Genomic DNA, 26,480 nt, shown 5'->3' on the forward strand with positions numbered 1-26,480 from the left:
TCAAGCATTTAGGATGTCTAGGTTAAGTGCACTTGAAAGTGATTACCAACATCACACTAATAATTTGAGAAAAGCATTCACAGAGAGAGGCTATCAGGACAAAGAAATTGTTGAAAATATTGAAGCTGTAAGGAATGTGAGAGATACTAGTGCCAAACCCTAGTTTTCCAACCAGGTAACTAAGTTAAATGAGGAAGTAGTACCACAAGATTCTGGTAAGGATATGAAGTTGAGAATACCCATGTTTTATGCAAGTGATAATGTGATACCAGAGAGTTATTGAGAGACACTGGAACATTCTAATGCCTGATGAAAGTCCAATTTTAGATACCAAATCAAGGTTTATATATAAAAAGATGACATCCCTTAAGAACTGTCTTTGCTACCCTAAAATTCATAGACTTGAGAGAGTAGATAAGTGAACATTTCCCTGTCACAAATGTGCTGCTTGCAAGTATATAAATACTACTAATGTGTTTTTACATCCTGATCAAAAGAAATAATATACATTTAATATATATGCAACCTGTAATTCAGATCACATAATTTATTTATTTTCTTGCACAGTGTGTGCTAAATTTTATATTGGGAAAACAGATCGAGCCCTGCAGGATTTTACTAAAGGCGGTCAAAATAATGCCCTTTCTAAACTTGTCTTGGGGAAAGATTTGACACACACATTTTTATTTATAGCTATTGGTAGAGTGTTTGAGAGTGCCAGATGTGGTGATATTAGAAATACTACTGAACAACTGGAAGCCAAATGGATAATCAGACTCAGAAGCAACTATGGTCATGGGCTGAATGACAGGGTACCCATTACACCTAAACTAAAGAGTAGACAGATGAAGTAGCAGTACTTTGTATAGAGTATTTGTGTAGCTACTGTTTTAAAAGGAGTTTAAACTCATAGTACATATATTGTTTTTATTCATTGTATATGTTTTTTAGTTAGTGTGCAAAATCCTTTGTATTGTTAGGACTGTGTCTCTTTTAGAGTTAAGTGAAATGTATCATGTGATTTGTTAGAGTATTTAATGCAGTCTTTTTTTATTCTTGTTTGTATCTGATGAAGCAGTATAGCCTGCAAAAGCGCTCATACCTTTATGAATAAAGAGATTTGAAGAACTGGAGCAATCTGCCATTTCTGGGTTCACTTGTGTACTTGAAATTGTTTGTTGTATTTTATGTGAGCCTGAAACTTGGAGAACCGTGGTGGTTTGTGTTTTTTGCTATTATCAATATGTTTGTCTTTGTCTAAAATCACTATACTTCCACCCTTATCGGCAGGTCTAATAACCACTGAGTAATTGTTTTCCAGTTCATGTAAAGCCTTTCTCTGTTCAAAAGTCAGATTATTATACCTACCTTTTCTATTGTTCAGATAAAGGTCTCATACATCCCCCTCACAAGCCTGAACAAAGGCTTCCATCAGACGATGATGTACTGGTGTAAATGAGGTAGATTTCTTAAAAGGCTTTTGGATGGTTTCCTTATTAAAAATAGTTTTAAATATAACATTTGTAGCAAACGCCTGCAGGTCTAAAATATCATCTTCGACCATACCTGAGGATGTCAGTATACAACTTAGTCCCTTGTTTAATAATTCATATTGTTCAACAATTAAAGGTGAGATGACAAATTAAAGACTAAACTTATTCTGGTTTTGCATACTTCTTGTGTTGATCATGCTCACCATGCTCTTAGAATTATTTTGTCTTCCTTCTCTTTTTCTGGTTCCCTGGCTCATGGATTTTCTCCTGTTTTTATGTTCCATCAGCTTGACTGCTTCTGGAAATGATGGAGAATCTAGAACTGAACTAATGGAACTGTTGTTTCAGTAATAACTGTAGTGTCCTCTTTCATAGGATCAGTAGTGTGACTAATAGTAAATGATTTATTATGAGGCCAAGAAAAAATATGGCCTTGTTTAAACTCATTTTTATCTTGCATTAGCTTCCTACTTATTGTTGCCTTTAACCATTTCTCAAAAACAAAAATTAAAATGGGCTATTAGATTAAATGTCTCTAATCTTCCTGGTTTGAATAGTACTTTTAAGCATTTTGCTGATTTTTAAGTCAAAGGGTTATAGAACCTGATTGGATAGTTAATGTCATGCAATTTGCTTTACTTATATTTGAATGGGTGATTTTAAAACATTTTACACATCTGTTGAAGCTCATTAGAGTGAAAGCGCTTATGTGACATTTTAATACAATATTTGACTTTTGAGCTCTTATTATGGTTCACTTGTGAATTCTTTGCTGCTTCATTGCTATATGCCTTTCTGCAGTGATTCACTCTGAAAGGGTCACTTGGACTGCTGATTCATTGTTTACCAATATAGGGAACTGATCCATGTGCTCTTGTTTCAGACACTGCTCAGGGCATACAGCATGTGATGAGTGGAGTTAATCAGAATATTTATTACTGGAATGAAAGGATAGAAAGAACACTGAACATTTTGTTAAGGTAATGTGATAATTTAATGAAGAGTAATCCTGAAGCAAATAAAATAAATAATTTTGTCTGTAACTGGGGAAGAGGGAAACATGTGCATTCAACTTTTCTTTGTAGATGAAAATGAATTGTTTGGTGTGTCTGATGTACAGTATAACTTATACTTGAAGTTGAATGTAAGTAAAGATCAATACAATTAAGAGTTTTGAGATGTTGATAAACTATAATATTTTAATATTCCATGTAATACATTGAGGGGATGACAAAGGTATGGCCTATGATTTCTAACCTGGAATAATTCCAAAAGTTTCTGCGAAATGACTATGGGCTGGATTCACGAAGCCTCTGTGTAAGAGTTAGCAAGTCTTACATGGAGGCTGCAGTTAAATGGGGCGATGTCAGCATGCCATGCATATTCATGAGGGCATGCTGAATCACACCCTAGGCTAACACGGTCCATGTAGCAAAGTAGGGGGTGTGTCTGCACGGCGAGTCCTGCAAAGGGACATGCCCCCAGAAGAATCACAGTCCCGAAAGGAAACTCCCATGAGCGAGTCCGCGGAAATGTCAAGAAGCACAACACCACACATGCCTCCACAGACTATAAACCCAACTGAAATGTAAAATGTAAAAATGAACAGTTTAATTTTTTTTTATAATTTCAAAAATGTTTGCCCGTAATTGCGCTCGTTTGCGCGGGTGTGCCCTTCGCTCAGCCACAGTTAGCAGTCATTGATATAAGATCAAAAAATGCAAATTAAACCAAGTAGCAATAGCGTAGCGGTAGGGAGGTCGGCCAAAGAGAAGATAGTCACGGTTCGAGCCCCAACAACATTATTTTTTATTTTTAGTGAAATAAGCAAGAAACAATCCCCTGACATATATGTATATATATATATATATATATATATATATATATATATATATATATAAAACTATAATTTAACTAAAATGTAATGAAATGGGCCATGTTTTCATGAAGAAATCTGACACAATAAAAAAAAAAATTTTATAAGTACCCATAGCTGAGCAGCGCTCTAACAAGCTGAGTATATATGCCTGTAGGTGACCAATGGTTTAACAGGTGCAATATGAGTGCCTGGAGTTCAGCAGTACTTTAACATGCTGAAACTGTGTGCTCATAGTTGCGCAACGTTCCTCATAGCGTAATATGTGTGCTCATAGCCAAACAACGCGTTAACTAGCCTAACCCGTTTGCGCGGAGCTGCGCAGCACGCCAACTGGCTTACCGGCGGGCAACATTGAGCAACCTGTATCAAAGCCGCCTTTAAACAGACACACCTCCTAGCCTGTCTAGACAGTAGTAAAGTAAAAAAAAAGCAATGCCCCGACTCGAACCCAGGATACTGTGCATCGTAGTCAAAGCACTCAACCACTAATCCATGACAGCTGTACTGAAAAATGCAGTATTAGCATATATATAGGAATTAATGGAAATAGAAGCATGACAAAGCAGGTTTTTTAAGCTGATACAATTCCAAAATGGCCAATCACAGATAAGTGTGGGAAAAACGGCATATATAAGCCCCATAGGTGGGAATACACAGCATAACTGATTGTGGAACCTATTTGCAGTCAGGATGGCAGGTGTAGGAGAGGGTAGTCGCTTCCGAGCACAGAGGTGGGGTGTTGAGGAGTCCAAATACATGGTTTGGCTCCTCATCCATGATCATGAGGCTCAACTCATGCAGGGCCAGGTTCTGTGGGGAGCATACAAGGCAGAGGCGTGGAACCAGTTGGCACATGATCTCACCAGTGCCACAGGCATACCAAGGACTGGTGAACAGGTCCGTCACCACCATGCGGACCTGAAGAGACAAAAGCAGGACCAACTGAACTGTTGGATCCAGGAGGCCCGACAAATGCCCAACGCCCCACTACTGAGTAAGTATCCATGTAATTATGTATGTAAGGAATTATCCTAGATGATATTATGGAGATGTATGTTCCAATATTATTTCATTTATATTACAGCTGCAGGTGTGCGTTCTGTGAATCGGCGAGCCTATGGTGATAGGCTGGAGCGGTTGCGCCACCAGGCAGGTTAGTAATTATTTTTCTGTAATTGTTATACAATATAAGTGAGACAGCTTGTAAAAGAGTTCAGTGAAGTTACATATTAGTAAAGTTCAAATAACACTAGAAGAAAGATTCTGCCAGTACTGTATGATTAGATAAGTGATGCAGCCTGTAATCCAGGAATAAAAATTAAACAAGTCTGAAATAGAGATTTCCCACCTGTATTGTAATATCAGATAACCTTCTGCAGCCTGAAAATTATTGGTAAACAAGCTAAAGAAAATAGATATGTGTCAAATACATCCCCTTTGAAAATCTGGCATATGAAACAAGTGAGTCTGTTGGTAAGGATTGTTGTAACCAAGTATGACATGTTAATAACGTCTAGAATAAAGTACCATCTTGAATTGTAAAAATAAAACAAGTGAGAGTGTTAGAAAGAGGTATGAATCCATCAAGAAAGTTGTAATAACTCTTGAATAAAGTATACTTCAGTCAGTACATAATGAAATGAATGAGACAGCCACAACCAAAGAGTGAAATGTGTGTAATAAAGTACTGAAGCTGGAATGTCTGTCCCACAATTTGGATATGGTGCTGTACCCTTGCAATATGGAGATAGTATGGTTGTATGAAATAATGAACATCCACAGTTGTCTAGAGCCATATAAATCAAATGTAGCAGGATGCTGTACCTGAACACAGCCAGATATGAACGTGTATGAATAAAAATGCAATGTATATTAATGTAGCAGTAATATTCCCATCACCAACATTCCTAAGGTTACATATAGGAAACTGTACTAAGACCTGTAGGGTATATATATCTGCAGCTACTAGAAATGTACAACATATGTATAGGTATTTGAAGTTGTTAATGAAATATTTCTTCACCCTACCCTATATTCACAAATAATGCATTCCACACCAAATGGGTATGTGTATTCACAATTAATTCCTCTTGGACATTTGTCCTGTTGATTCATACATATTTGCATGTACGTTGATGCATGTACCCTGTTCACATATCCAAACCTGATGGCTTGTTGCCATCAATCAACCCTGCATGCTGTTGGATTGTGTACTGCTGTTCAAAATATGCATGTGTCATGCTTGCTGTTTAATGTTTGGAATTCATGGGTGTTTGGTTACTGGGAATACTGATGAATGCTGTTACAACTAATTATGAATGGTATTGTTAGCTACTAACCCAAAATGTCATAAAATATTGCTAAACATAGGACAACAGGGAAGGCGGATTCCAGCGGACCCACCTCTCCCACCTCAGCTGGCGAGTGCACCTCACTAGTGCCCAGGCCGGAACCTCCTCCGGTGGCCCTGTACCACCTTCAGGTGGAAGCACTGCAGGGGATGAGGCTCATCCCCCCTCTGCAAGCGTGGCCGGAGGAGAACGTCCACTCACCCTCCAAAGTGTCCGGTCTGTGGTGCGTAGCGAGATCAGGCATTCTGTGCTTGAACCCCTACGCCAGCTTGAGGCACGGGTGGTGCAACTCACAGGTGTGCCTGCTGCCCGTCCTACACAGCCCCCAGCACAGCCCCGTCCTGGGCTGTGGAGGCGCAGTGGCAACTGCCCATGGGTGGGGATCTCAGTTCCACTGTTGCCATCTGTGGGCTCATGGGCTCGCGATATCCAAACATCCGTCCCCGTCAATTGTGTTTCCCCCCACATGTGTCATACTCCGCCCCTGTATGCATCTTGTTTGTCTTGTCTGTTAACCTCCCCTACCTACCTCCCCAAATATACCTACTCCCTGTACCTGACATTCCACTCTCACCTGAAAAAAAAAAAAAAGGGCACTCTGTTCCCGCAAAAAAATTACACCCCATACATAGCTGCCAATTTTGCAGACATGTCTGCGGACATGTGAACTGGTAATTACAATTGGCTGTACAACATATTTTGTTGTCCTCACCCCTCTCTCAGGGGTTGAAGGTTTCAAATTTCACACCAAATTACACATGTATGCACAGCTGTTGCTGATAAAGAAATGGGCAGCTGTGGGCCTTTCCTACACCCTTCCTGCAAATCCCGAGCTTGTTTTCCGACTGTCCTACCCTCTTTGTGCCCCCTTTTTCACCACTTTCCTATCTCCCCATTTTCTTTTTTTTCAAAGAAATTAGCGTGGGTGTGCGCAAGAGTAAGCACTTTTAGGCAGTTGTAAGCGGGTGTGCGCTTGTGTGTGCTTAGCTAAGCGTGTGTGCACAAAGCTAAATGCCAGTGCGCATGCGTGAGCTCCGCGCAAACCAGCGCTAACCCGCTTACAACTGCTTAAAAGTGCCTTAGTCAATCTGAATGACAAGGCCTGTAGTCTGATCAGCAGCAAAATAAAATCCTTCTGTCAGTGTCGAACCCAGGAAACACTAGTCTGCATGACTTACCACTAAGCCATGACTGATATACAAGAACTTTGTGCTGAAAGCAATATATCATGAAATAGTAGGACTGAATGTAAAGGGAATATAGGAAGGCTATTACACAAAGCTTTTCTTGCATCTTTACTGGCAATTCTTGTGGATTTGTAAAACATTAGTGTGGGAAGAGAAACAGCCATGCTAGTTGATAGCTAGTCGGAAAGCACATACTCCCATTTAAACAGTATTAGTATTATTAGGTGTCAGTTAATACACACAATGAGAAGAATAAACTGGAGGAAGCAATAGTCAGGTTTCAGTACAACATGCATTGCAGTGTCTACAACAGAGCCTGAAATATGAGAGACATACCAACCTTTACACTCACAGAACAGTGTCCACAGCATACCAGCATGGTCCCCACCTTGAAAATCTGAAAGGGCTACGCCTACCTAACCTAACATTTTATAACACTGTCCTGAAATCAAGTGAGAACTGCAATTACCACACAGCAGGCTGCATGCTATTAGTAAATGCTGTCTAACAATTGGTGCAGAGGCCATCTCATGCACATGTGCATATACCTACAAAAGCAGCCTGTACTCCCAGTCCACACATGCAATACTTTCATTGCAACATCCGGAGGGTGAGACAAAGAGAGAGAGAGAGAGAGAGAGAGAGAGAGAAAGAGAGAAAAAAAAAAAACAAAAACAGAAAAACAGAAAAACAGAAAGAGACAGATAGAGAGCCAAAACAAAAATAACAACCAGCAGGATAACCAGCAGGCCACCAAGCAGCAAGCCATCACAAACAGCAGTGACAAACAAAGGTAATGTAAACTAATAATCTAATAGTCTACATACTGTGAACCCTCCATATGTGTTAGCAGTCTGTATCTATATATATGAAGATGTGCATAGGGCAGGGGACATACTGCAACTGTTAATGAAGGCTGGACATACATATATATGTGAAGGTTGCTATGTGCACATATCAATGTAGGTTGTAGTGCAATGTACAATGTAGGTTGTACAGTAATGGATGTTTAGCAGTATGTTAGTGTGTGTATTTGTATGTGTAAATAAAAGGGTACACATATATATATATATATATATATATATATATTATATATATGTATGTATATTTATATATGTAGATATATATATATAAATAGAAATATATATATATATATATATATTTATATATATATATATATATATAAAATATGCATATATGTATACATAGAGAGGGATGTACAAATAGATAGACATATATAGATAGATAGATAGAATACATATACATATATATGTAATAGACACATACATATATAGATATATATAGATACATACGCATATACAGACAGATATGATTGTCTACAGATATGTATGTATATGACTATCTCTCTCTCTCTGTCTCTCTCTCTCTCTCTATATATATATATATATATATATATACATATATATATACTGAGAGAGGCACATGTATGCAGATGTATTGCAACAGTTGCCTGGTGACAAAGGCATGGACTGAACACCAGTGTGGATACTGGAGTACCATGCCCCATTCCAAAACACATACACCACTAACCACCACATATGTGGTTGCCTGCCCACTATTGGATGTGTCAGGAGGGAACATGGGAAACAAGTGTACAATAGCCTCCCCATTGATATTCACAGTGGCACACTAGTCTTGTAATACCTGTACATGGTACGTGTCAGCAGACATTGTGTCAGCTAGGGAAATGTAGGTCACTGTACCCCTCCACACCTCACAATGTCCTACACAGTATGTACCTCCCATGACAACTACAGAAATGGAGAAGGACACAGTCATACCTAACAAACAGTGATAATGCCCTCAAACACATTACCTATGCAGAGTGACTGACAGAACCACTGATAGAGTGCCTCTCATATGACCTACACAGAGGTTACCACTGCTGGATATACATAGTTAAGTCACACCCATAACAGTTGTCCAACAGCCATGGTAACACTTCACAATATCCCCAGCCTAAATGACCTATGTCTGTCATCCTTGGTACCGCAGTAAAGAGCACATGGTGGAGGTACAGGTTCCTACCCACAAATAAGCCATACCCTGGAGTAAACCACACAGCATTAAGAAGCAAGGCTCCCCATTAGTAGATGTCAGACATACCCCTGTTGAATGTTATGCAGATAGGTAATATGCCATATAAGTCACCCTGTGTAACTGTTTGACAGGAGCAATGAACATCACATTACATGTGTCCCAAGGGGCAGGGTAGCATAACAGTATGCTTCTGTAGGCCCAGGGCCAATAGCATACTACCTACCTAAGACACAATGCACACACACATGTACTCATTGCAATACCAACTATGTGAGGTGGAATGAGTGTGCCACTGACTGTGTGCAAGTTCTGTAATGGTGTGATTGCTCAGCATGACTTTGTGTCTATCATGGTAGTGTGTGTCCTTGGTGTGAGGCCAGAGAAAGATGTGTCAGGTATTGGGATACAACCATACTACATTGCCATATGTTGTGCTGTGGTTCCCCATATGTGACTGCGGTGTAGGTAGGGTTATGGCCACAAAGACTAGGGTGCATTACCAGTGAAATATGTACTGTGCATTGCATGCAGTGCATGGGTTGACAATGTTCCCCATACATTACCTTGATACAAACCCCCAGTGTGAGGTTGTGCATTGGACCTCAAACAGTGTGCTGACTGCTGGAGTATACTAGTTTGTTGTGTGGAGTGTGCCAGGCACTGTCACACAGTTGTTGGCTGAGCACTGATATGTGGTCATTTACATGTGTATCCCCCAATAGACAGACAGATGCTATATATGGCAGTGCAGTGATATCACTACTGTAGAGTATTATGTGTGCCATATCACTTGCTCACATATTTTTCTTTTCCTTCCAGGGCGATGGTGCACCAGCGCAACCCCACCTACTCTGCTGCAGAGGAAGAGGAGATACACCAGAGCCTGGTGCGGGATTTCACCACACTCTTTTCCCGCACCAGCCAGAATCAGCAGGAGAGGGCTGCACTGTGGCAAGACCTTGTCCATCGGGTAAATGACATAGGCATGCATAACCGGACATATGAGCAGGTACGCCATCACTGCAGTGATTTAATTAGAAATGTCCATCAGCGTGCGTCTGATATCCACAGGCAACAGCTTGCCACAGGTGATGGGGTGGCTATACAACCCCCCTCACCAGACTGGAGGGGCTCCTCCTAAGTGTTGTGGCTCCAGCCCAACAACACCAACATCTGCACACATGTGTAATGATGGAGGCTGGAGCCACCCAGCATCAGGACTTGGAGCGTGCAGGTAACATGCCATATCTATAGTTGACTGTTCTCTACACTGGTAGTTTATGCATGTGTGAGGTGTGTACTGTGTTTGTAGCTGTTATCCCGGTAATTATTGTGCAAGAGTCATATTCTCAATATCAGCAGTAGATTTGTGAAAGCCAACTGTTGTACTTCTGAACTGTATCATAATCACAGTATCAATGGCACAGTTGTGCCCACTGACAATAAATGTCTTATTTGTGCAGGTCCCTCTGGTGTAACAGCAAGGCAGCCAATCCATGCTGGTGAGTGTGTAATAACAATACCTTTAATACTAATGATACTAATAGTAAGAATACCCTAAAACAGTATTGCTATGTGTTTGATTGCTGGTGTGTTTGTGTCTGTGTCTTTGTATCTCATGTACTGAGGAGTGTGCATGTGTGCCTGTGTGCCTGTGTGCCTGTGCCCGTGTGCATCTGTGGTAACATTGCGTACACATTGTGAACTGTGTTTTCTGTCTTCCTCTCACAGGTTCTGGTGTTGCTCTGGTGGTGTGCAGCAGGGAACCTGAATCCGCTGCTGTAGATAGTGATAATGATGATACCTGTGTAATGGCACAGGGAGGTGTGCCAGGGTTCGTTGTTGGTCAGCCAGTCGACAGTACACAGCTGTCAACCCTATCAATGTGCACAGTCATCCTGCCAATACATCCATTGTCACCAGTGTCCCTAGGTGATGGACAGGATACAGTGGGCATTGACCAGGGTAATGTGGTATCAGTGGCACATGCATCCACTCACAGCAGCCATGGCCAGAGTCCTGACATGGTACCACACAGGCAGATGTCCAGGGGTTCTCATGGGAGCATCCATGGCCGTACTGCCCCTGTCAGACGTGCCCACAGAGGTATTTCAACCTCAGCTATGTTCCGGGTTGTAATGCAGGCACAGGCACGTATGGAACGGTACACCAGACAGGGTCTGAGGGAGCTGAGAGCACATCGCACTGCTATGAATGATACTATGCGTGACGTTGCGGCTGCCATCCGTAATTTCACCGAGGTCATTGACAGATGTTGGGGGGACACATTAGATCTGTTCCACAACTACATGTCCATGAGCCAGGGCAATGCAGGACAGTTGAGGCATCGACGTGGGCATATGCCAGCAATAGCAGCAGCTGGCAGTCGTTGCGGATGACAGCAAACCCGCAGCCACTCCCATAGTGCCAGTACCAGCCCCAGCAATGCTGGGTCTGTGCTGTCATCAGACTGCCCCAGGAGACAACGTGCACGTGGCTCTGGACAGTCCCAGCAGGGACATGTCTCCAGTCACCAACCAACTGCTTCTGATGACAGTACCCAGTCTGGCTTAGTACCTGATACTGTCAGTAGCACCCCTGCCAGGCACAGGTACTGTGTCCGTGGCCAGAGACAGTGATCTGTATGACCTGGCAGGTACAATCTGTGGCTGTCCACAAACACCCGTATATGGCAGCCATGAGGAGGAACTGTGTGCATGCATACACACATACATAATGCTAACACCTAGGGCTAACTCATACATGCACACACTGCATCAACATTGCCCCATCTTGTACTGTTGTCCCTCACTAACACACACACACATACATGTTGATTGGTTGTATCAGTGGCAGACTCAGGCATACCAAGTACACACCCTGTGCATATGATGAAACTGTGCCACCTTCTGCAATCTGTAACATCAATGCAGGAACAGGTTAACATGGTGCTGATGCACAGGGTGAATACATAGAAGTGTAGTAATAGTATCATGTTGTCAACAGTACAGTGTAATGATATCATTGTGGGTATATCCCAGCATGCCTGATGCAGTAACAGTATGATTGTCATTGTATTGTTTGGTACACCCCTAGTAATTACCATAGTGTAATGTCTGCACATCTTTGCATTCTGGTGGTAAGGCTGTAAACAGAAGGCCGCCTACACACATCCACCTAGCACAGAGGATAAGAAAATGGAAGTAATGATACCCAATGATGGACATGTAAACCGCAAGATGCATGCAGTTCAAACTCTACTCTGCATGGAGAATGTTGATATCTGTGCAGTAATAGACAACAGGTTCAAGACTCCCAAGAGCACCCTAGCATTACCAGGTTACACCTCATACCATGCTTGACAGCCCCAAAACACAGAACTAACTATGACAGGAGGGTGAGTCTCAGTAAATGTCAAGGATACTGTGGTGGCAGGACAGGTAGCATACATCCTACTAAGTTGGGAACTGCTGATTGAGGGCTCAGTGTCTGTTATTCTAAATAAGTATTAGTTCAGGTTTAAGCACTTAGGCTTCAGGCCAGTTATTTTACATTACGAAGGTTCATGGTCTGCACTCTTGTGGGAGTATTGGCTGGACCCTGCCTGTCTGAGCTGGAAATTTTTGGCTAAAGGCTTATAGTGCCTGCATATTTGAACTGTTTCCTACTGAAAGTGGTACACCTTGTTTTCTGTAGCATAGACTAGATCCAGGCCTGCTGAATGTAGCTTTGTTTGTATGCTTGTTTGCTTGTTATTTCCCTGAAACACTAATTCCCCCTGAGACGCAGCTTTACAGCACCTCTGTGGATCCCTAGTGACATCTGTATTGCTTACTGTACTTATTTCCTTGTTTTACTTGACAGAAAGTCACTGTTTGTCATTTTTGCATTTAGGTTACCTGTAACACATTGCATATGAGTTACCTGGCACTTGCTCACTAAAGCATTTATATATGCCAGCACTAACAAATTAAAAGCACTACACCCTCACAAACTCACCTTGAGTACCTTGTTCCCCATTGGCCCTTTTTGTTGTTAATTATAAAGGAATTCCCAATACTATTCTAGCATGTCCAAAGGTCAGTTGTCAATCTCCTCTCCAGTCCAGCAGGTGAATCTGGGAATCATGAGGCAATGTTACAACTGCCTCATGTACACAGACAACCCTCTCCTCCTCACAACAAATCCCAACACATGTGGGAGATGCAATCATATAGCCAAACTGGAGGCTAAGCTCTCTCAACTCAGTACTGGCGAAACCTGTCAGGTGGAGAAGGAAACTGCAGTCACTACAATTCCAGTCTCACATAGACCTACCACGACAGCAATCCAAACACATAAACACATGAAAACATACTCAGAGTCTCTAAATAAAATCCTACCTAAGCAGCAGACACCTCCAAAGCAGACACACAAGCAACTGCTACCCCAGAACAGAACACGTGCAACACATAGCTCACAAAGCCAGTGTGCCAAACAGTCACAGCCCTTACGGCTAAACAACACACCTGATACACTTGTAATAGGTGCCTCTATCATCAGGCACACTGACGTCCCCTCACCAGGCTGAACAAGGAGAAGGTCACTGTGAGATGCCTGTCAGGTGCTATGATCTGCCACATAACACAAGCACACAGGTCACTCCAAGGCATGTACAAATATGACTCAGTCATTGTCCGTGCCATTGTGGATGACCTGAGACGTACCTCCCTGGACTACATGAACATAGAGGAGCTCTCTGAGCATGTGGCCCAGGCTGGCATGAACCTGACCTTGAGTAGCATCTTACCCTCACCAAGAATGATGCCACAATATGAAGACAAGATGATCAATTTCAACAACTGGCTTACGTTTCGATGTCATTCATAGGGGATCCAATGCCTGTCAGCGTGGGATGACATGCTTGACAAGCCACGATGCTTTGCTAGGGACAGCTTGCACCTGTCACCCATGGGCTTTCAGATACTGGCAAAGACTCTTGCTACCCCCATAGTGCCTTTTTTATGCAAGGCTCAAAAGACAAAACCACCTCCATAGGTATCACAAGGGATAGGAAACTAATAGTAATGCTACTCAACGCCAGCAGTGTAAACCTCAAGATGCATGCACTGGAAACTGTCCTTAGCATGGAGAACATCACTATCTGTGCAGTAACAGAATCCCGTGTCAAGGCTCCCAAGTGCACCCCAGCACTGCCAGGTTATACCGCATACCATGCTTGTCGACCACAAAACTTGCACCGAACCAGAACAGGAGGAGGAGTATCCAAATTCATCAAAGATACACACACCTCCAGGTTGGTGGCACAGCACAAAGCATCAGAGACTATCCATGTGCAACTAACAGTGGGTAAAACTGCCTTCCAGTTCATAGCCTGGCACACACCACCCTCCCAAACCCAGGAACCCCACTTGGCCTTCCTGACAACACTGGAAATATGAAGGTCTCTCCAAACACCATTATATTGGTGGACTGCAACTACCCAAACATAGACTGGGAGCATTACTCCAGCTCCAACACCCTAGCTCAAAGGTTCCTAGCATGTATACACTCAAATGCTATGGAACAACTTGTTACCACTCCCACAAGAGGGGAAACATAAAGGACCTGTTCATCACCAACATGGGGACTCTATGCTCCAGACCAGAGGTGTACCCCTCACTGGTAAGACCAGACCATAAACTAATCTCACTGGATATTCACATACCAAATGCAGCCCCTGCACAGAAAACCACAGTCATACAGTTGTGTAATGCAATTACCATGTATTCACGAGGCAGGCTTCAGACATGGGAACTATTTCAGGTCACAGGTACATATGTCTATGTGGCACACACATACCTCATGTGTGCATTGACATTACTGATATAATCTATATTGTACAATATTAAGAGCAACACCCCACACACATGGACAAACTGTGTGACAAAAAACACACATGGCATTTGTAGGATTCAAACCCCTACCTAGCTTATGACACTTGAAAGAGACGCATTAGCAGAGTGTGCTGTTTGCATTACTGGGAGGGTTGTCTTCACCTGCTATACTTATAGGGTGCTGACATCATCAGTGTTTAGAAAGAGGAATGCGCATCATGTAGTGTGTTCTTCCAGTTGCCAAAAGGGACATTGTTTTCACACAGAATTACATACACCTGAATCCCCCTCACCCAAACACACACACACAAGTAGCATTTGCAGGATTCAAACCCCTATCTAATTATGTTATGATACTTGAAAGAAACGCATTAGCAGAGTGTACTGTTTGCATTATTGGGAGGTTTCTCTTCACCTGCTATACTTATAGGGTGCTGACATCATCAGTGTTTAGAAAGAGGAATGTGCATCATGTAGTGTGTTCTTCCAGTTGCCAAAAGGGACATTTCTTTCACACAGAATCGCACATACACAACCCCCGCTCACCCAAACACACACCGAACATTTGCAGGATTCAAACCCCTACCTAACTATATTATGACACTTGAAAGAGATACATTAGCAGAGCGCACTGTTTGCATTACTGGGAGGTTTTGTTTCACCTGCGATACTTATAGGGTGCTGACATCATCAGTGTTTAGAAAGAGGAATGTGCATTATGTAGTGTGTTCTTCCAGTTGCTAAAAGGTACATTTCTTTCACACAGAATTGCACACACACGAATGCCCCTCACTCAAACTCACTGAGCATTCTGCAGGATTCAAGCCCCTACCTAACTATGTTATTACACTTGAGATAGAGCCGCATTAGCAGAGCACGCTATTCGGATTATTGGGTATCATTTCTTCTCCTGCAGTATTTATAGGGTGCTGACATTATTATTTATAAAGAGGTATGTACATCTATTACTATCCATCAGTAAGGGGGTTAGCATATATATGCATTAACTTTGCAGAGGCACAGTAGCCTACTGTACTGTGGAGGCAGACACCAAATACACTCTGGATAAGCTTATGTATTCCCTAGGGCAAACAGCCTAGTATTGACCTCTACAGCCATATGTGTAATTGTCAGATGCACAATATTTGTTGCTGATAAACTGTTTGCAGGTCTTTATTGTCAGCTTTCTCTGTCTCTATGAATAACTTGTGTATCTGTGGAAGATGTTTGAATATGAGAGGGATCCAGTATTTTACTTATGTCTCTGTTGTCATTTAACTGTGTGCACTGGGCAGATTGCTGTATTGTGGGAGGTTCCTGGATTAACACATGCAAATGCCAGATATGTGTGGGCAACTGCTAAACTGAGACATGGCCTAAGTGTGTGAAAATGCCCAGTTCAGGCTTTACAAGGCTTGCTGCCTGACATATGTCTCATTCATCAAAGTGTGCGAGCATGCCTAGTGTGAGCTTTCCATATGTTGAGATCTGAGGTCCACCACATTTGTGGTTGTGTGTGAACTTCAACTATATTTCACATTTACAGTTGTGTTTTGGGAGTCATGTAGTGCTCTTACTGCCCAACCAATTTGTCTCTGAACCTAACATTATGTTGTGCCTGCAGGGTTTCCATGGGATAGTTTGCATACAGTTGTCAACATCCTTTCATACTGACCAAACACTGTAATATCATATAGTGTACTGGTTCAGTACTTTCAGTGTGGTGGACAGAATCCTGGGTTTCAGTCCTATCACTGCTTTCAATATTCATAGTGAGCACACCAGACTGGTTAAGGGCCTGTTGTGCACATATGACCATGTTGCATTTTGTTCAGATCTGGACGACTTAAACCAGGATTGTCCAACATTGGTAGTCTATTCCGCAACTTGGGTGGACATTGACAAACAGTAGCTATGTGGCCTAGGCCATTTCTAATGCTAGTCAGAGAGTGTGTTCGTCCTTCAACACACATTTTAACTGGAGTTTGCCATGACATATTTCAAGGTTAGTATACTGTGCCTCTGTCTACCCATGACATGAAAGTGATACCCAGGGTAAACCTACCATCTCCCATCCACTCATCATGATTCCTCTTGAAGATAGTCACTGAGGGACTCTCTGGCTAACCTGTACTGGGAGTTTACTCAAGAGTGGAGGGAGCTTCTGGGTTATGGATTAATCAGTACAGCATGTCCTATTTATGTCAGTGCTGAGGTTCAGGCCTCTCATGTGCATAGGTTACTAGCATTCAGATTTTACAAGGTGCAACATGTTCATTGATTCCAGCTTGGACATGGCTTTATACATCAGGCACAGATCGCCACTGGGCAGGTAGTATGGCACTGTGTGGAGCTGCAGTTTGTTTAATCAGGCAACACATGGCATCTGTTAGAGCTTTTTGATCCTCCTGGTGAGGTACTTTTGGGGTCTTTCCAGTTGATGCAGGTGTCTGCTAAGGTACATCCCACAAGGGCCATTGTACTCAAGTGTGAGGCTGATGACAGATGACTGGAGAGGCACGATGACCTCCCCTGATCTAGATGTGCATACCTTCATGATTAGGTGGGTATATGGTATGTTTCTGTAACCACTACGGCCACATGGTTGTCAAACACAGGATATCTATCAACTTGTGTCCCCAGGTCTCTTATTACTCCTACAGGACTTCCTGGGTTAACACCTATGTGGTAATTGGTGGGCACTTACTGTTTTTCCAAAGGGGATGACTATACACTATTCTGCATCTAGCTTGATGACATGGCTGTGGCACCAGTTGTCTGTTTCTATGTGACCCTTTTGTAGGATGCTTGTGTCAGCTGGAGGGTCCGATATGGTGGCCAGTTTGCATTCATCTGCAAACCTGTTCAGACACAGTCCTTCCATGTTGGCCTGTACCTTTGGGAAATATATACCATACAAGAGAGGTCCCAGGACCGAGCCTTGTGGGATGCCAGTTGTAGCTGGTTTATAGTCTGACATGGCTGCAGCATTTCTGACCATGTCAGTTTTGTCCTTGAGCCAGTTTACAACCCATCTACTTGCATAGGGGTGTATATTTAGGCTAGTGAGCTTATCTGTAATGAACAACTGGGGTATTGTATGGAAGGCTTTTGCAAGGTCCAGATAGGCTGTGTGGACCACATTCCCCTCATCAATGGCCTTGGTGCCTATTTCAAATGAGTCAAACATGTTTAAGGGGCAGGATCTGCCCTTAAGAAAGCCACACTGGGTAGGGTCCAATGTCTGTAGGTCCCCAATATCTTTATTTCTGGGGTCCATGATGATCCTTTCCATAACTTTGCCGACCAAGCTAGTCAGGATTCTGGGGTGATAGTTTGCAGTATCCATTCTGGCACCACCTTTGTGGAGAGGGACCACTGTTGCTGTACACTGCTCTTTGGGTACATATCCTGTGGTACAACTTAGATTGAGCAGTAGTGCTATTTGGTGTTCCATTCTTCTTAGAGTTCTTGTTGGACACAACCCAGGACACCATCTCGTACCATTGATGCTGTGTGTTTTGCTTTGAACATGCTGGCTGTTACCTCAGCGTCTGCAATGTCAGGGGGCCAGCACTCTGCTGGGATAGATATTTGGCATTTTGGTGGTGGTGGGTAGTTTGCACTGAACCTGTCAGGTTGGATGTTGGCAATGTGTGTGGGTTTGGTGTATTGTTTGTGATATTTGAGTAATGCAGAGCATATCTGTGAATTCCCACCAAGGTTTCTACCATCAGTTAAGAAAGCTGTGTGATTATCCTTTGTGTCCTGCACAATTTGTATCATCGTAGGTTCATAGGTTCATACTAGGCTATCTGCCCTAGGGCATTTTTAAGCCTAGCCAGACTGTGTGTGGCTTTCGCCACCCCTTGCAATGTGGATATTATGCCCATTTAGGGTTTACTTTACAAGAAGTGACACAGAGATGACCCCCGGTGTACATCTATGATCTCCCATGCACTCGTCAAGATTTCTCTTGAAGAGAGTCAGTGAGGGGCTCTGCCTAACATGGACTGGGATTCTGTTCCAGAGTGTAGGGAGCCTCTGGGTTATGAATCTGTCCCTCCAGCACATCCTATTTATTTATGTGTTGAGGTTCAAATCTCTTGCTCTGGTGTCTCTGCTGGATTTGGATTTTCTGAAGTGGAGCATGTCCATTAATTCTGGATTGGACATGGCCTTGTACATCAGGCATACATCGCCTCTGAGTAGGCAGTATGCAACTGAATAGAGCTGGGGTTTCTTCAGCCGGGCAGCATATGACAAATGTTTGAGACCCTTTATCCTCTTGGTGAGGTACTTTTGGGGTCTTTATAACTGCTGCAGGTGTCAGGTAAGGTACATCCCAAATGGGGCATTGTACTCAATTATGGGCCTGATAAGAGAAGAGTATAGGGGCACAATGACCTCTCTTGATCTACATGTGAATCCTTTCATGATACGGTGGCCAATATAGAAGGTCTTCCTAGCCACCTTGGCAATGTGAGTGTCACATGAGAGGTTACTGTCCACTTGTGTCCCTAGGTCCCTGATTACGTCTTCCGTACATATTGGATTACCACCTATGTGGTAATTTGTGATTACCTTGTTTGGTATTTGGAGAGACATTCATACTCTGCAGTGTCTTTAGGAAGGCTGAGTGGGGATCCTGGGTTTGGGAGGGTAGTCTGTAGCAGGCTGCAAACTGGGAGGCAGTTTTTGCCGCTGTTACTTGCCCGTGGATAGTCCATGCTGCTTCTTGCTGTGGTACCAACCTGGGGGTGTGGTTATCCTTGACAATTATTGATAGCCACCCTCCTATTGTAGTTTGTTCCATGTTTTGGGGCTGTAAAGCATGGTATAAGGTGTAACCTGGTAGTGTTAGGGTGCTCTTGTGAGCCTTGACCCAGGTTTCTGTTACAGAACAGATATCAACATTCTCCATGCTGAGGAGAATTTGGACTGCATGCATCTTGCAGTTTAGACTTCTGGCATTGGGTAGCAGTATGTCTAGGTTCTTATCCCTTGTGATACCTATGGAGGTGGGTTTGTGTTTTGAGCCTTACCTATTCAAGGCACAGTGGGGGTGACAACAGCCTTTGCCAGTATCCAAAAGGCCAGGAGTGATGGGTGCAAGCCATCCCTAGCAGGTGGAGCATCATGTCTTGCTCAGCATGTCATCCCAGGCTGACAGACATTGGATCCCCTTTGACTAACAGCAATACTTCAGCCAGTTTTTGTTATTGATCATCTTGTCTTCATATCGTGGCATCATGCTTGGTGAGGGTAGGATGTTAGTCAAGGTCATCAAGTTTGCATATACTAGATGGTGTTACATTGCTTAACACATGGCAATCATGCCTCAGGTGGTGCTGCAGGGCTGCCTATGTTGGATGCACATACTACACTCCCTGTACATGTTTGAAAGCAGGTTGTGTCAACTTAGGCATCCCTTTTACTATATGTGTGAGTCAGAGAGAGGTATCATTCCCAGGGTTCCTACTGAGCCAGTGTATGTGCTATGCATTGCCTCTTTGCCAAGGCCAAGGCATACTGGGCACGCCTCCTTCTGCCTAATGGGGCAGGCTCAGGTTGTTCCTCCTCTGAGCTACACTCTGCCTGTGATGGCCTTGGCAATGGTGGGGGGCTGTTTGGCCCGGCCCTATGCTGGTCCTGCTGCAGCTGTTTTTGCAGAATCATATTATGTAGCATAGCACATACCATGCCAATTTAGGTACATGTAGTTGGTTAGGACTGCAAGGCTCCACCAGATGTGTCCAGACACCGGAACCGTGACTTGAGCAGCCCAAACACATGCTCAATTACATTTCGTGTTTGTGCGTGTGCCTCATTATGGCGTTCTTGTTCAGGTGTGTGTGCATTTGTGATGGGTGTCATCAGCCACGGCTCCAGTGCATAGCCAGCATCCCCCACTAAGTGACCATGTGGGATGTCCCCATTGGCAAATGTCTGGTACAGCTGTGTCAGATGACAGATATGGGAATCATGGTAGCTTCCAGGGCAGCCAGCACACACATTCATTATTATGCCCTGGGCATCACACATGACTTGGCAGTTGATGGAGGGGAAGCCCTTGCGGTTAATGTAGGCCCTACCCCACTCACCAGCTGGTGCTTTGATGCATGTATGTGTGCAGTCTATTCCACCCACTACCTCAGGGTATTCCGCTATTTGCTGGAAGAGACACATATTGCTTGCCAATACCTCACGGGAATTGCAAAATATTTATGATCACCGACATGTGCTGACATGGCATCCAGGAACTGGTGCAGTACCCTGGATGCTGATGCCTGTGAAATCCCCATCATATCACCAGTTGGTCTCTGGAAGGTACCTGTTGCTAGTATTCATAGGCCAACACATACCTTGGTTTCCACTGGGATGGGTTCCCCTCTGTTGGTTCTGTGTGTGAGGTGTGGCCTGCACAGCTCAACAATTTGCTGCAGGAGGTCTCTGTTCACTCTATAGTGCTCCACTATCTCCAGCTCATGTAACCCCTGGTAGGTGACCATAGGCCTGTACATTCTTCTCCGTCTCCTCACTGTGGGTTGTCCGGCAGCATTTGCATAGTCACCACCCTCAGCAAGTCGCATATGTCTCCTTATAACAGCTATGGCAGCCCCTAGCATTTTTGGTCTGAGTGAAGCTTTTTCAGTTTTCACTTCTAATAGCTTACTCCTCTGTTGCAGTGTCTCTTGAGAGACACATACTGCACTGTTGTTTGCAGAGTTTTAAGTGCTGGGCTGGGCTACTGTTCTGCCTGTGTAATTGCCTGCTTCTGATTGTTTTCACCTGCTAGCTCTGCCAGTATTCCCTGCTAGCTTCCTACTATTTCTTCTGCTTCCTTTTTCCTTTCTGTTTCCTCAGGGGGGGAGCGACGCTCATACAAGCGCAAACACGCTCAGAGTGGCTAACACATGCGCACACGTGCTTACATGGACTAGAATCTGCTTATTCAGGTTAAAACGCGCGCACACCAGCGCAAACAGGTTTACAGGTCTTTAAACAGGCTCCAACATGCTGACTCCAGCTTAGACGCACACACTCACGCTTACACGCGCGCACTCTGTCTTACTTGCGCCTCCCAGTGCGCACACGCGCGCATGCACGCCCAGCAAGAAACTTTGGTGTTATCCATAGTGTACACCTTCCATTTCTTGGCTTTCCCATGCCTATTTGTTGACACTCCTCTTTCCATGATGTGTGACTGACGTCTTTCACATGCCACTGTGCTCCAATGAGCTTGATTTCTTTCTGACATTCCCCCCTGTGATGTCACCCATCTCCTACAAGTTACTCCCCCTTATCCTACTCTTACACTGCACGGAATGTGCTCATTTGCTATGTGACAGTGAGATTCATTATCCTACCACTCATTTACATAGGATTGCCTACTAATGCTTAGTTACATGTCTTACACTCAGCTTCCCCCCTTAGCAACCACTACTCGGTGGCCATGTTGTTTTCAGTCTGCTATTCCCTTACATTGTTAATTCATGCATTGCATAAAACCCACATTTGTGGGTTTAAAACTTTTATTTTTCTGTTTTGTATAGCGCAGCCCATTTGTGTGGCGCTGCGCTATGTTTAAACATCGGCGATCGCCGAAAAAAAACCCCAATTTTTTTATTTTACTTTTGCATCGGGTTACATTGCCAATGGCCACATATTTGGCCATTGGCATGCTGCCTGGTACATATGCAACCTTTATTTGGAGCTGACAGGGCTCCATTGTGTTATTTGCAGAACCGTACTCAGTTGCCAACTGAATATATTTCTACAGATAACACGGCTCTTACACGGGCTGGTTTCTGCTTCGTGGATCGCTAAGCTACCTCATTTGCATCCCTTTCGGCTGCAAGTGGGATAATTAGCATATCCACACCCTGTCCATGTAAGAGACATTTTAGCTGGTCTCTTACACGGAAATACAAGCTGTTCCTGGATTGCTATGGCTGCATGGAGTCTTACACTACTCTTAGACTCCGTGCAAGCCATTGTGAATCCTGGGGTTTATGTTTAAGTTAAACCAGGGTTGTATAAAGTCCTAATTAGTCTTGTATCACATTTGTTGGCACACACAAACAGGAATAAGAAATGCAAGCATGATTTTCTGAACAAACTGCAAGCGGACAACATTGCTTATCAATCGCGTTTTGTAAAACACACTACCTAGAACCATGTAATGTCCTAAAATGACCACAAAAGCGGGGTAACTGGGAACCTGTATATGTCTTACTTTTTTGGAGTGCTTTTCAAAAGAACTTCCTAAATCAACAGTTGAGAAACCCTTCTCTTTCTGGAGGCTTAAATTACATGGTTGTTGCATGCAGGCAGTCCGATTTAGGGTATTTTGGTTCCAACAATGTCTCTATTCAGTAAGTATGCCATTGGCCCGTTGTTCTTGGACCGTGCTCCATAGTTTCGGATTACTTTCAGTATGACAACACAGAAATCCTTCTACATGGGAAAACCATGCCTAAAAATTATGTTAAACCAACCATTCAGATAACTTCCCAATAGCAGAAAGAATGACTCCAGAATTGTTGCTAGTATATCAAGACTGATTTGCATGCAAGCAGGTTGTGATAAAATTATGTAAGTAGGCTGTTTCATCCTCAGAAAATCAGGGACTGCTTACTTTTTTTTTTTTTTTTTTGTTACTGAAGTAAAGCTATGTAAAAAGTACACTGTTGTTCACTTCAGTGTTAGTAGATGTAAATGAGAAAAAATTTTTAAAGGAGTGAAAACATTATAAATTATAAGATGTTACAAATCTGGTTGCAATAATACATAAGTACTGTGCTTTGTCCTTGCGAATTAATAAATATATATATTTTCTGCATTAGCGTATTGCTCACTAAACTGCTAGGATAATTTGTAATGTGGATCCAGCCAACATATTGTTTTGAGAACACTTGCTAGTATTTATACTTTAGAAACTAGAAAATTAAGACCACCTTGGTATTTGGGGTATTTGGATATCTAATAAGCTTGCTTGTTAATTCATACTGTTTTCAAAACCAGTAAGAATAGTTAAGTGTTTTTTATTCCATTTGGTTATGCTTTTATATGGCAAGGACAACCACTAGTAATATTTCATTCCTTATAACTCCTCACTGTCCTGCTGTCTAATTCTCTTCCCTGTCTTTCTCTGTAAATATACCATAAGCCTGTATTTCCCTCAATTCATATATCAGTTCCTGTTTCTATTTGCCTAACTTTCCTTTAATTTCTCTACAAGCTGTCTAAAATTTCTCTAAATATTAAATGATTGTCACATACCTTGTATTAATTTTTAACCAATGTTTTTATATTATGTTTAATTTATTATAATTATTTAAACTGCAGATTTTTTATTTTTGAAGATTGTAACATTATTGTTCTTAAAATGTTTTGTAATAATTTAGAACTTTTCTCCCCAGGCCTTCAGTGAAAATGGGCTTCTATCAAGTTGGACTTTCCTGGTAATCAAATGTCAATAAATAAATAAATATATTCTGGAAAGAACTATTTTTAGTAATGCACAATTTATTATACTAGATTCAGTTTTGTTACACTTGAGCAAATGCATACTATCATACTTAATATGAGTCAAACATGAGCTTATTTCTTCTGAGTTTAATGACTAGTTTTATATTTTCATACATAAAACCCACAATTTTAATTTTTTTTTAAAGATAGCAATATAGTTATAGTAACAGAGGTAGCAGGATTTTTACAATTCTGTATGTACATGGATACTATTATTATGATGATATCAACCAGAATTATCTTAAGTAGTTATACTGTTTCCCCAGGATTTACTAATCTTCCGTGTAAGACTAGATTAGTCTTACATGGAAGCGCCAGTCTAAAAGTATAACAGCAGCATGCCATGCATATTAATGAGGCATGCTGCCTCAACTCTAAAGCTTACACGGAGCATGGATGAGTGTAGGGAGGCGTGCCGTACTGCCGAGCAGTCCAAAAATCCACGCCCCTGCAATGACGAAACTTTAGAAATTTCGAGTTACATGAGCGAGTCCACACATGTGTACATTGTAACATTACACTCCCCCATATATTAAACCTCATACAAATTTAAAAATGAAAAGAAATGTATTTAGTTTTTTTATTTCCAATATAGCTGCCCGTATTTGCGCTTGTTTGCGTGGGTTTGCCTATTGCTTAGCTACAGTTAGCAGCTGAGACACCAAAGAGGATAATAAGAAAAATATATGCAAATTAAGCAAAATAGCAATAGCGTAGTGGTTAGAGCCTTCGCGCAAAGAGGAGGCATTCCCGGTTTGAGTCCCACTACTGCACGTTCCATTTTCTGTTGGAAATCTGTATACAAATATATTTCCTGACATTTATCATGTATAAGTTTTGTAAAAAGCATTCAAATGTTATATGTACTAGTGAAAGAATTATATATCTATATATATATATATATATATATATTTATATATATATATATATATATATATATATGTATATGAAGGCAAAATGGTTATGCATTCTGAGGCATGAGTAGCTTATTTTAAGCAATATAAAGCACTGCTAACCACATTTTACCAGTATTGAGCATATTTAAATCCAATTGCTCGTAGCTGAGCACCACGTTAACAAGCACAATGTCTTTGCGTGCAGCTGCGCACCACGTCAACCAGCGCAACTACAATGTATTTGCGTGTAGCTGTGTACCGCGCTAACCAGCGCAACATCGGGCAATGTCAAGCAACATAGAGCAATTTAGAGCAACATTGGGCAATGTCGAGCAACGTCGAGCAACATAGAGCAATGTAGAGCAACGTCAGGCAAAGTTGAGCAAAGTCGGCTAAACACAGCCACACCTCCTAGCTGGTCTGGCCAGTAGTAAAATAAAAAGCAATGACAGGGCTCAAACCCAGGATACTTTGCACCATAATCACAGTACTGAACCACTAAGCCATGACAGCATTTCACAAACATGCACTTTCAACACACACATACATATCAATGGAAGTTTACCCATTGCTAAGCAGGTGTGCCTTCAGCTGAGTTTTTTCAAAACTGGCCAATCACAAATACGTGCAGGAAATGAGGCATATTTAAGCTCCATAGGCTGGAATACTTGCCATAACTGGTTGTAGCTCCCATCTGCAGGCAGCATTTCTGGTGCTGGAGAGGGGTCTCAATTTCGAGCGTAACGCTGGGGCATTGAGGAGTCAAAAGTAATGGTTTTGCTCCTTGCCCATAATCATGAGGATAGACTCCTGCGGGGCCAGTACCAGGGCACCCAATACAAAGTGGAAGCCTGGGATCATCTAGCTCATGAACTCACCAGTGCCACAGGTGTCCCTCGGACTGGTGAGCAGGTCAAACACCACCACACAGACCTGAAGAGATGCAAGGTGGATCAACTGGACCAGTGGATCCAGGAGGCCCTGAGATGGAAAATGCCCCACTACTGAGTAAGTAGCCATGGAATTAAGTATGTAAGAATTGCTATTTTAGTGTATACTATGGATAGGTATGTCTCAATATCACATCATTTAGTTCACAACTCCAGGTGTCCGTGCTGCGAATCAGCAAGCTTATGCAGATAGGCTGCTAAGGCTGCGCCACCAGGCAGGTTAGTAATTATTCTGCTTGTACTGTTATGTAAA

This window comes from Protopterus annectens, chromosome 7.part0 (genome assembly GCF_019279795.1).
Source record: "Protopterus annectens isolate FY-2018-M chromosome 7.part0, PAN1.0, whole genome shotgun sequence".
NCBI lineage: Eukaryota > Metazoa > Chordata > Ceratodontiformes > Protopteridae > Protopterus > Protopterus annectens.